The sequence below is a fragment of the Canis aureus genome, chromosome 4 (genome assembly GCF_053574225.1).
Source record: "Canis aureus isolate CA01 chromosome 4, VMU_Caureus_v.1.0, whole genome shotgun sequence".
Taxonomy (NCBI): domain Eukaryota; kingdom Metazoa; phylum Chordata; class Mammalia; order Carnivora; family Canidae; genus Canis; species Canis aureus.
In genome coordinates this window covers 36,863,527-36,875,062 of record NC_135614.1, presented here as the reverse complement: position 1 = coordinate 36,875,062, position 11,536 = coordinate 36,863,527, and positions in this window count along the sequence as shown.

Here is an 11,536-nt window from a genome sequence, read left to right as displayed (position 1 = left end):
TGTACCCTGGTGACCTCATCGAAACCCAGTCATCTCCTGAAGGCTCTACTCCAAGTAGTATCACAGTGGGGTCAGCACTTCAAAATATAGATTCTGGGGGGACACATTCAGCCCACAGCAGGGGACATAAGAGGAATTAGCAGGGGAAGAACCAAAATATCTCAGGAGAGTGGCCACATGTTTGGGGAAAGCTCAAGACATGTGGATGGCCTATCAGCATGAAGCATCATGGGGGTGAGCACGCTGTGCTGATGGGAGCTGGGCCTGAGGCAGAGCTTGCCCCGGGGCCTTCTCATCTAGGCCCTCCCGAGGTATATGAAGAGATGAGACAGGACTGAGGAAGAAAGGTGCTGCGAAAACCTGCTGGATTCCTTGGGGATGTCTTCCAGGTTGGCCCAACGCTCACCTGTCTGTGCAGCACCGCCGTCAGTCAGCAGATATCTGGTGAGCGGCAGGGACGCTCCAGGGCCCCACAGCAAGCAGGACAAGGGCACAGTCCCTTCCTCAACGAGCTCCCATGCAGCTGAGGTAAGACAGGCAGTCGTCACACAGTCACACAGACACACAAGGCCCACGGGTGAGGTGTGCAGACCTGAGTCCCTGCAGTACCTGTAGCCTATGCTGGGTTCACCCATGGGTGCACCCAGGGAGACCAAAAGGTGGAAGGAGGTGGGAAGGGGGCCTGCTGCAGGCCCAGGCTGGTCATACAGAAGGCTCTTCCTGCAGAGGGCATCTGGGTTCTGAGAACCGCTCCTGCCTTGCTTCTGTGGGTAGAGAGATAGGGATCCCCACCCAGTAATTTAGCCCCATTGCCTCAGGGGACCACCCCACCCCTGGAGGCCTCCCCTAACCCCAGCCTACACCTTGCAGTCAGTCCCTTCATTGAACCCTCATCAAATTACCCCATTTAAATATACCATCTGTTTCCTGCTGGGACCCCAACTGACCCAGTGACCTAGACTGGGAGGTCAAGGAAGCTTTCAGAAAAAAGGATGTTTCAACTGTGCTCTGGAGGATGAAATTCCAATTGTTCTTAACGGGCAGATCCAACATGTGTGTTTGGTCAGAAGGGGAGTCCTGGTGAGGCTGAGGCTATAGTGAAGGGGGTGGAGGGTAGAGGAGGACCCACGAAGCACTCCCTCTTCTAGCCGGACCTGGGCAAGGTGTCACTGGGCCTGAGCTCAGCTAGTAGAAGGAATACGAGGCAACTCCCATTCCCTTCAGCCTGCAGGGGCCACGTGTCTGCGGCGCCCAGGCAGGTAGATTCCCCAAAGGCTGAGGCAAGCAACAAGAGGGCCAGAACTCGACTCTGGAGGGCCCCGTGGAAAGATCTGACCTCCACACATGGACTATGACTTACATGCCTGAGCCGGTACCCCAGGAAAATGTGGGTCAGAATTTGGACTAGTCATCTAGACATAGACTCCAAATTCCACGTCAGAATCCTAAAGTTGCATTTTCTCGGTACATGAGTTCCCCGTGGCTGCTGTAACACTTTCCCAATACCTGGTGGCCTAACACAACAGATATTTATTCTCTCATGGTTCTGGAAGCCAGAAGTCCAAAAGCAAGGTGTCACCAGACCTTCTAGAAGCTCGAGGCGAATATTTGCTGCTGGCACTCCTTGGTTTGTGGCCACACCACTCCAATCTTCAAGGCCAGCATCTCCAGATATCTTTCTGCCCAGCCTTCTTGTCATCTTCTCTCTCTCTGTAAAAACCTCTCCTTGTCTCCCTCTAGCAGACACTTGTGTCTGAATTTAGAGCCCATGGGGATTATCCAGGATCATCTCTTCAACTCAAGATCCTTAACCTGAACACATCCAGAAAGACCTCGTTTTTTGCATATAAATGACCATTCGTAAGTTACAGGAAGTAGGCTGTGGGTACGTTCTGGCGCCCACATCTCAGCCACCATATGAAGCCACGAGACCTCATCTTTCTGAGTAACCAGCATGGAATGACAGCTTGACTCAGGATTCCTGATGTGCTGCTGTCACTGAGTCCTGGTCCTGGGCGAGTCACTGGATCTCTTAGGTATTTGCTTTCTGTTTCTTAAATGAGCTGGTGGAAGTAAATCAGTTTCCATGAACACCTGGAGTCTCTAGATGGACCTCAAGGCATCTGTAAGACCCTTGCAAAGTGGGTCTGGCGCACATGTGGATGTTTCTTAGAGCAGCCTCTGGTTCTCCTGATAGTCTGAGGCCAAAGAAGGCTCATAAAGGACCAACTGGGTGACCCTCAATCCTGGACAGAAAACCCTGGAACTTCTCAAAAAGTAGCCAAGCCTTGGGCCAATTCAGTCACAACCTGTGAGGATGGGCCGGACATTGACAGGTTGCTTCATCCTTCCAGGTAATTCTAATATTGGACGGGGTGGGGATGATGAAGCTTTGAAGTCCTTTCTTTTCCTGGTGTCCTTTCCAGGTAAGGCGTTTGACAAATCAGTAGAGACAGAGCTGTGGTCTCCGCTCTGGCTTCACATCTGGCTCCATCCTGGGTGGATTTAGGTGATCTGGGCAACATGGGCAGGAGGATCTTAAGCTTCCCAGGTGATTTCCGTACCCAACCCGGATCGGGAGCCCTGTGACGGTGTGAAAGGCAGCCTTCCATTGCAGCTGTTCTTCCACAGGGCAGCAGTCAGCCCTCGGGAGGCCCCGACTCGGATGTCTAGACCGTAGAATGGCTCTTTCTACGGGACACAGCAGAAGTCATTTCTCTGGAAATTTTGACCCAATGGTGAAGTTTATAGCCATGAAGATGTAGCCATGGGGATGCCTCCAGGGCTCCATGGTTGATCCTCTGCCTTGGGCTCCGGGCGTGACCCCGGGGCCCTGGGATCGAGTCCTGCATCAGGGAAACTGCTTCTCCCTTGGCCTGGGTCTCTGCCTCTCTCTGTCTTTAGTGAATAAATAAATAAAATCTTAAAAAAAAAAAAAAAGACCTAGCCATGGCTCTGCTGCCAGAGGGTTGAGGTGTGGATTCGGTAACTTTTCAAAATCTCTGACAATTCCTTGAATTTATAGAAACTGCTATCAAGCCTGCCCTTGATAGATCATGCTGCATTTAGAGAAGGAATGTAAAAAGAATAAAAATAACCCAGTGAATTCGGGATGGTGGAAAATGCCATTACTGGTAACGAAAATTACAGGAAGCCTTACTGACTCTTGCTACCTCCCCAAGACTAACATGAGAACATGTTTTTTCTTCTGATGCAATAATTAAGTTTGCCCAAGAAAACGTTTCTCTGTGCGGGCCTCAGGGCAGGGCTCGATGGGGCCTTTAACTGATAATGTGATCACCTTGGCTTCCTGCCTGCTCAGGGCAGACGGGCTTCCTGGGTGGACTGGCGGGACAGGCCTGCAACCGGGGCAGGGTTGGGGGTGCTCCAGAGAAGCCACTGGGGGGCCCTGAAGCCCAGAAAGACCTCCTGCATGAGAAGATGGAAGTGGTCCGGGGGGCCTACCGCCGCTGCCACAGTTCTCCACCCAGAGCCGAGATGCCACTTGAAAAGGGCAGCTCAAAGTCAGCGTCCTAAGATCCCGCAGGGGTGGGGACCCCCCCACCCCAAGACTGGCGAGGGCCCCCGAGGCGCCGCAGAGGTGGGCCGGCTGTGGAGCACCTGCTAAGGCACAAACTGAACCATGTGCTTTTGCAAAACACACAAATGAGCAAGAAGGGAGGGTGCGGCCTCACTAGCTACCAACGAAACAAAAAGCCGGGCCCTCTCCAGGGACGGTCACTCTCCTCTGAGAAATACTCGGAGGGTGAGCAGTGCTGCAGGCCGGAGTGTCCTTGCCCGGGGCATCCTTGCCCGGGGCGGGAGTGTGGCACCCGCGTCAGCTCCATGTGTGCAGCTCCACTCCTTGCTTCCACTGGCGGGAATGTAAGAAACACTTATCCTAACAGAGGCTTCATGCTCCAGGGTCTCTGCGTGGAGGTGTGAGTTATAAGAGCTGTGACCAGAAGCTGAACGCTCCTCCTACAGCCCCGGACACATGCCCTTAAGCCCCCAGATTGGCACACACATCATGGAAGATTATGAGACCATTAAAGTGGAATCTGAGATCAAAGACCCTAAGGATATAAAAGTGAAACACGCAAAATAGAGCCGTTAATCTCAGCAGCAACTACGTAAGAATAAAAGGTTGCATAAAAAAAAAGCGGGGGGGAAAGAAATACTCTTTTAATGTTAGAGTTGTGGTACTAACAAGAACTATTTTTAAATGTCCTGTGTTTTCTAAATTGTCTATAATGAGTATTATTTACAATAAAAAAAATAAAAAGAGGACTCGTTTTGTCTCTTCTAAGAAAAGGGTAATGCCACTTCGGTTGCTAAGTGGAAGGGACGGTTGCTACCTGCGTCCCTGCTGATCCAGCGATGCACCTTCTCTCCTCCAAGAAATCTAACGTGCTTCTCTGTGCCAATGGCTCTCAAACTGTAGTGTGCACTCAGATTGCCAGGAAGACTTATTAGGACACAGAATGCTGAGCCCTCCTCCGAGTATCTGGTCCAGTAGGGTTGGGGTGGGTTGAGAAACTACATTAATAACAAGGTCTCAGGCAGACTGCTGCTGCTGGCGGCTGGGGAATACCCCCATGCAAACCACAGAACCAGGTGCACACCTTTCTACAGGCAGCTCCACATCTCTCCACCTGATGAAAAGCCAGGGTCAGTGCAAGGAAGGACGGCAGGCTTTCTGAAGTTGAGGATAATAAGAGACTATCCAAAGATTGTCCATGTTGCTGAACTTCAGGGAGAGGCCTAACCTAGGGCCAGGTGTAAGACAGCGGCCAAGTCTATGGCTTTTGCCATTAGGGCTTTGAGAAAGGCACCACCATGGTGGGAGTCTGAAGGAACCCAACTAGGGAATTATGATGAGGGTGGGAGGAATAGGGGGGAAAAAGCATTTGTGATGGACCCAAAGCAGCATAAAAAGTATGGTAAGAAAAACTGGGCCATGGGCAGTACTGTGGATTGAACTGTGTCCTCTAAAAAGATATGTTGAAGTCCCAACTCTTAGACTCTGTGAATGTGAGCTTTATTGGAGTTTGTTGAGTCTTAGCAAATGTAATTAAAATAGGAGTTAAGACGAAGCTATACTGGAGGAAGGTGGGCCCTGAATCCCACACGACCGGTGTCCCTCTAAGAGGAGAAGCACACAGAGACAGACACACGGAGCGAAGGGCAGACACAGAAAGACGAAAACCATACCTTGTGACAACGGAGGCAGAGATAGGAGTTACACAGGCCGTTGCAAGCTGGGCAACACCAAGGACTGCTGGGACCCACCAGAAGCACAGCCGTGCTTCGAGAGAGCACAGCCGTGCGGGAGCTTTGGTTTTGGACTGCTGGTCTCCAGAACCGTGAAAGGACAAATTTCCGTTGTTTTAACTATCACCACCACCAGTTTGTGGAACTTTGTTATGTCCGTCCTAGAAAACCAACATAGGCAAGGAATATTGGTTTCCTTCTTTCAGACGCTGGGAGGGAGCTTAAAGGTCAACAGCCCCACGTGCTTACCTTTGCGATGGGCCGGCAGAGCCCAAGTGGAGCCCAGGTGAACCCAGGATGCTTGCCTCAAGGGCAGTGCACTGACTTGGCTGGTCCTACCACGTCGGCCAGTTCACATAGCATCTTGCCTTGGTTTTTAGTTTTTGGCTCCAATGCATAGGTGAGGCCCCTGCCTCTACAAAATGTCAAGCTCTGAGTGGGCTAGGTGCTCGCCACAGCAATGAGAATGGTGGTCAGTTGGTTCTATGAAAAGGGATTGGGACTCTGGCTTTCTCGAAGGGAGTCCATGCTGTAAGGATGGGAAGGACCTGATTCTGAGCCCTCACGCTCAGCCCTGAGCCATCAAAGACCCTTTGGACCCGATGATGCCTACAGGCCAGTTTGCTCCCCGTCGAGCATTTAGACGGCAACTCTGCCCTCATAATCCCAAAGCTGTTCATATTTGGACCGATTGTACTTATATCTTTTTGTTTCCCTTTCTTAAATGCAATAAATCCCACTGTATGACAGTGCTTCACACCCTCTGAGATGTCTAGAATCAAAAAGACAAAAGAGAACGAGTGTTAGTCCGTAGAGAAGTTGGACTCCTACTTTGCTGGCGGGAATGTACAAAGGTGCAGCCATCTTGGAAAACAGACTTGCAGTAAACTCAAAAAGTTAAACATAGAATCACCACCTGAGCCAGCAAATTCTACTTCTATGTATATACTCAATGAAATGAAAACATATGTCGACCCAAATACTCGCATATGAATGATCACAACAGTATTATTCATAACAGCTAGAAAGTGGAAGCAACCCAAGTATGTGTTAATGACTGGATGGATAAACAACATGTGGTCTGTCAATACGACGGAATATGATTCAACCATAAAAGAGAATGATGTAGTGATACATGTTACAACATGGGTGAACCCTGGAAACATGCAAAGTGAAAGAAGCCGGTCACAGAAAGCCATGTGTTGATTCCACTTCTAGGAAATTTACAGAATAGGCAAGTCCACAGAGACAGAAAGTACATTAGTGATTGGCCTTGGCTAGGGGGATGGGAGAATGGAAAGTAACTACCAATGGATATGGGATTTGGGGGGAGGTGTGATGAAAATATTCTGGAATTAGGTAGGAGTAATGGTTACACAACTTTGTGAATATACTAAGAACCTCCAAATTGTAAGCTTTAAAATGAGTGAGTTTTGTGGTTATATGAATTGTATTCCATATATGGATGAGAACGTGAAGCTAAAAGCAGCATCTGATGACAAATATCCTGGCAACCACATGTTCCATGGATTGAGAAGGCAGATGAGAGGCAAGGGACAAGGAAAGCAATTGAAGAGAAAATGCCACAAAAGATGAAGAGCCAAGGATCAATACGAAGTTTTATGGAAACGAGTAGCAGGACACATGGAAACAGGAACAGAGTTATCTGAGGAGCATTTCAGGATATAGAGAGAAGGGGTTGACCCAGGGACCAAGGAGTCTGCTGAGACAATGGTTCCAGAACCTTCAGGATTCCAGAAGTCCCACCTGTCAGTCAGAGGTAGTAAATCAGGTGACACCCTCATTGGCCGTAAGAAGGAATAAAAATTTCCCAATATTCCATATCCTACTCCCTCTCTTTCTACCCGTGACAGCTGGTCTCCAGAGACACCCCAGTAAATCAGGCCTCTCAATACAGCATCATCGGTTCCACTCCCTCGTGGAATCTGGGCTAGCCCAATGTAAGCAGTGAAATACAATAGAGGGGACAGTGTGAGTCCCCACCCTCGGTGATGAGCGGCCTCCAGGCTCTGGCCCTGGTCTCTTGGAGTGCATGCTGTGGGGAGGAACCTGGCACATGGAAGAAGCCCAACTATGAAGCCACCGTGACATGAGGACACCGTGCCAGCCCCACGAAGGGGCCATGTACAGGGAAAGATCCCAGCTGACTCCAAGGGGTCCCAGCCATCCCAGCCCGGCACCAGGCCCAAGGGTGGAAGCGCCATCGTGGACATCCAGCTCAGGATAGTCTTCATTTGACTCCAGCCCCAGTGACATCCGTGAATAAAAGAGACACCCATCCAGCTGAGCCTAGTCAACTCACAGAATCATGAGAGAGCTGACAAAATGGTTTTTTTCTAAGTTTTGGAGTGGTTTATTATACGGAAATAGTTGACTGGAGCATCAGCCTAAGGAGCCACGGGAGGACCCTCTTTCTGCAGACACTCGGACCACTGCCACGGATCAGGGTAAGGGGAGCTGTCACCCCTGCCCCCCAGTAGCTTTAAAAGCTTCCCCAGATGTGGAGCACCACAGATACCGGCACTTCCCACATTTACCTCTTGACCTGAGAGAGCCTACGAGCTCACAGACCCTCTGGGCTTGCAGCTTCCGGCTGCAGCTTCCCTGGCCGCACACCACGACGTGAGCAACAGCTGGGACCCTGCCATCTGCCACCTGGCTGAGTCTCTAATTCCTCACTCCGGAGCTGGGACGTGCCCTGCTGCTGCCCGTCCCAGGCACAGGGAGACGTCACTGAGGAAATCTGGTCATCAGCGGGCAAGGAAGGAGGCTATAGGGATTGGTGCCCGACAGAATCCTCCAGGCCAGTCTGGAACACACCGCAGCCCTGGCTCTCCCCGTCTGTCGATCTGGTCTTTGTATAATTTTATATTTTATTGCTGCCGGCACTGGGCCAAGGCTGCACCTCGGCGTTGATGCTGGCAACTGGGGGGTAGCATTTCCTGGGCTGTGTCTTTGGGGAGGAAAGTCATATTTCAGAGATTCATTCTCTGTATGCGGTCCATTTTCTCCTCCTCATCCCGTGGCAGGTAAAAATGTCTACCCCATGCCTGGCCCTCTTGGAAGACACACTAATGTATTCCACAGATGAAGCACCTCCTGCCCCCCAGCCCATCATGGGTATGGGCACGGGTGTGGTCCCTCATGGGTGGGAGCATCACGTTCTCTGGAGTTTCAAGGCCAGAGTCCCAGAAAGTACTAGTAGTGTGTGACATTGAGGAGTCAGCCATCAATACTGCGGGCATTTGGGCTCATGATTTCCGGACTGGCTGTCACATTCAGTGACCGCCAGCCAGTGTCACTGATGGCCCTCACCTGTGTTTACTGCACAATTAGCCAAGGCCAACCCCAGATGGTTAAGACCTGGAGGGAACAGGGTGGGGGCATGAGCAGGAATGATGAATACAAACAGTCTATCAGTCTGTTTTAAAATATCAACCAACTCATTAAACACGCACATGCACACATACACACACACATGCCTGAATGATTTAAGTGCATCTTGGCACTATTATTTTTCACACGTCAACTGTCTAAAGACTGGTGCAGTTTGTAGGCTCCACATGCAACAGAACATTCAGAGCTTGCCCTGGGCTGGCATCTGACCGGCAGCTAGCCCTTGATCTGGGCTCCCTTTGGGCCAGCAGCATAGAAAGGAGCAACTCAGCGATGGCCAGGAAGGGGCCAGTGGGGCCAGCTGGAAAGGGCGGCCTCGTCTGTCCCTTGGCAATTCCCAGAGCCCACTGTGCACCACCCGGGGAGGCTTTGCTCTCTCTGACTCCTTCCCTTGCTTTCCAGTCCTAACTCCAGTTTCTCACTAAGGATGGAAAAGCTGAGCTGTAGGGAAGTAAAGCCAGCTCGCCGGGCGTTCAGTCAGAAGCCAGCGAGCCAGGTCAGAACGGAGGAGTGGCCCTGCTGCTCAGGAGGCACGGAAAGAAGCCACCGGGCTTGACAGCACTGGAAAGGCTGGGGCAAGAGGACCCTTAACCCAGTGAAGGCATCTCCTGCCAGGATGAGTAGGCTTTGAGCTTCTTCAACGTGGGTAGATCCAAGACTTCCTTACTAACCTCTTGCCTACTCTTTGGCAAACCACACTGATGCGAGAAATGCTTTGTACAGTGCACACGTGAAGTATCGTCACCATTATCTCTGTGGCCAACAGCAACACTAGACAGGACCTGGAGAAACCCCTCATACCCACCTTCCATGTCCTACCTGGAGGTCCAGGAGCCGATGGATTCCAGCTGTTGCCATCTTGCCCTTACCTCCCTGTGGGCACATGCTACTCCCCACGTCTACAGCTGGCCTCAGACTCACCTGAGCAGAGGTAATACTCAAGGGCTTCAGAAGCTATGCCTTGTAGCTCCCAGCTGGGCCACTGGGAACACTTGCTTTGGGGATGCCCTCTTAGCTACTCACTTTGATGCCACATGGAGAGGCTACGTGTAGGTGTGACAATCCCAGCTGAGCTCCCAGCCCATGACAACAGCTGGCCAAGTCAGCGAGTCGTCCTGGATGTCCAGCCTAGCTGAGCCCTCAGACACTCCTGCACAGCCACCCTCTGACTGCAAGGCATGAGACACCCCAAAGAAGAACCACCCAGCTGAGCCCAGCCAACCCGGAGCAGAACTCGAAGAGATAGTAAATTGTTGTGGAAGCCACCAAGCTTTATGTGGAATATCTCATCGAAACAGCTCTTTGTAGACCTGTAGGCATCTGAGCTCCCTGGTTCCTCCCCCCGAGCCCTAGAGTCTGAACTGCTTTATCATTTTCCTATTGTGGTTTGTCCTCGCTGTTCCTTGCCATCACTCCCCACTTTTCTGAAAGCCCCCCGGGGTCTCTCTCAGTTTAAGTGTCTTTCTACAGTTTAAGTATCTTTCTACAGTACATGCCACCCCTAGCCTGAGGTGGTGACTTCTTCTTTAGATGATAATCAAGAGAAGCTCCTGAAGACTTGTAAGCAAACTCTGGGCTCCTGCTGACGTTCACCCCCAAGCCCCTGCCCCAGGAGCATCTTGGAGCAGAGAAGAATGAGGATGCCCGTGTGTGGCTCCGTGGTCTGGTTCTGCACATCATCCTCCAACCAGGAGTCAGTGGTACTATCACCTCCTCGTGCCTCCTCAGCTTTGACCTTCACTCTCCAGGAGCCAGGAGTGTGGCCAAGGCAATGGCTTTCAGAAGAAGTGACTCCACCGACCCAGCTTTTTGGCTCTGATGTCTGCCCTAAGGACTAATTACCCACCAGGCCTATCAAACACCCCAGGCAGCGAGCTTGGCTCTGGGCTGAAAGGTGAGCTGTTTGTTTAAGGGAGGTGGGTGGTCTCTAGCAGGACTTTTAGATTAACCTAAGCCCTCTGAAAATAGAAAATGTAAAGCTGGGCAGCCTGGGGTGCCAGTCAGGATCAGTGCAAGCCGGTGGGAGGTCCTCTTTGATTTCAGGATCCTCCAGGAGGAAGGAGGAGGAGGAAAGGCCACAACGCAGAGTTCTTTCTGGACGCAGAGTTCTTTCTGGCTGCAACCAGGGACGGCTGTCTGGGAGCGGGGAAGATAGAGAGCCCTCCTGCACCGCGCGTGGCATTTCTCCGGAGGAAGTTGCTAAAGTCCTTGCATTCTGGAGTGACCCTGTAGGCCCTCAATACCTTCCTATTTCTGGGACCAGCAGGACTATTTGGCCCCAATGCCCTGGCTCAAAGTCATCTTCCTGGGCTTCTCACAGGATCTGCACCAGCTCCTGCACTGGGCTCCCGTCTTCTGAGGAAGGAGGTTGTGGTCTCCATGGGACCCCTGGGACACACTGCAAAGGTTTGTACACACGAATCTTCCCAGAGGTCTCAGGACAGATGAAAAACAACACAACCCTAAGTGTTGGGGTCCTTCTCTTACACATCCATTGGGAAATAAGCATGTGAGTCACACCAAAGTTTGCCCAAACATCACCTCTGTTCCTGGAGATTGAAGACAATGACCTTAGTTGTGTAGTAAAATGGACCTGCCCCTAGACGCTTCTCCCGCAATCTGTGGCACAGAACATGGAGTCTGAGGAGAGTCTGAGCCCCGGGAGAAGGGTGGGCCCAGGGTGTCATTGGGGGGATTTCCTCTCCACAGAAACAGGGAGTCAAGGAAGAGAAAATCCTCCCCACCAGCAAACAAAACAGCCCAGGAAAGCTGGGAGTTCCCAGGGAACGTAGCTCCATCTTCTTAGTAGGATTTGAATGTCTCCCCATCCCCCTAGAATGACAAC